The sequence below is a fragment of the Mastomys coucha genome, chromosome X (genome assembly GCF_008632895.1).
Source record: "Mastomys coucha isolate ucsf_1 chromosome X, UCSF_Mcou_1, whole genome shotgun sequence".
NCBI lineage: Eukaryota > Metazoa > Chordata > Mammalia > Rodentia > Muridae > Mastomys > Mastomys coucha.
The window spans coordinates 43,119,872-43,121,228 of record NC_045030.1 but is presented as its reverse complement, the minus strand read 5'-3'; positions in this window follow the sequence as shown (position 1 = coordinate 43,121,228).

Here is a 1,357-nt window from a genome sequence, read left to right as displayed (position 1 = left end):
GATTTTTGTTAAGTGAAAAAAGTAAAGAAAAACAAAACAGAAAACTCCCTATTTCCTTTCAACATGTTCTAAACATCACTTTCCAAGGTAAATGGAACACCCACTGTTTCCCACCCCATCAAATCAGCACATAGTAGGTAGCTTAAAACAATGCAAGTGTATTGTAGCACCGTTCTGGAAGCCCACTGACCTAAAACCAAGGTGTCAGCATGCTGGCAGTCCTTCTGGAGGCTCTTGGGGAGACAGACTGCTTGCCCTTTCTAGCTTATAGTCAGCAGGAAGGATGCCCTTGGTTCACAGGCCCCTCTTCCATCTTCCATCGGAACCACTGCTAGTGCCACCCTTTCATGGAGAAGTGTCCAGTTTCCTTGGAGCTCCACCCCAACAGCTACCTTGCTTCTTGAACTCTGGAAAAAAGACTCCAGAAGTGCCAGTGAGCCAAACAATTCTACCTCCTCAGCTGTCCTATCCCTGTGCCTCCTCCCATCCAGGGCGCTCACTTCTAGAAAAAAGGTACTTTCCTCAGAAACCCACTTTAACCAGAGTTCATTCTTAGAATTGTGAAATGCTAGAAAGTGTATAGAGGTTTATGTACCCCTAAAGCTGACAGGTCCAGGGAAAGAATGTCAGTGCTCTTCCCATACTCTCTTGGGAAGGGAGTCTTGAAGTTGCTTTAATCTGACATAGAACACTTGACCCACCATCTCACACTCTCCCTTAGATCTAGCACAGGTTCTTCACCCCCTGTCTTGGGGTCTTGAGCTGTCCCACCCACTGTTCTTTATGCCTTATGAAAGGCCAGTCCCTCCTGAAACTATCTTCATGTCAACTTCTCTCTGATCCCTGCTTCTGCTGTTAACATCTCTTTCTCCAACTGACTCTGCCACTTCCTTCTCTCACTTATGATGACTCTGTGACCACATTAGCCCCAGTAGAGAAAATCTATCATACTTTGCTTATTTGAAAGTCAGATGAAAGCCACCTGGAATCCCACTACTCAGAAGGCAGAGGCAAGGAGATCCTGAGTTTGAAGTCAACCTGAAATCTTGTCTCAATAAAATATAATAAAAGTCAAACGATAGCAAGCTTAGTTTCAACAGAGTAACATTAATTTACTTTTTAAATAACTTTCCCTGACAATTAAGATATGGGCATCTTTTTTTTTTAAACATTTATTCTTATTTATTTTATGTGTACGAGTACACTGTAGCTGTACAGATGGCTGTGAGCTATCATGTGTGTGACTGCTGCTGATCTCAGGACCTCTGTCGGCCCGCCGGCCCAGCTCACTCAAGCGTAATTCATTGTAGCGTCTGAACAGAAGAGGGTGTCAGATCTCATTACGGGTGGTTGTGAG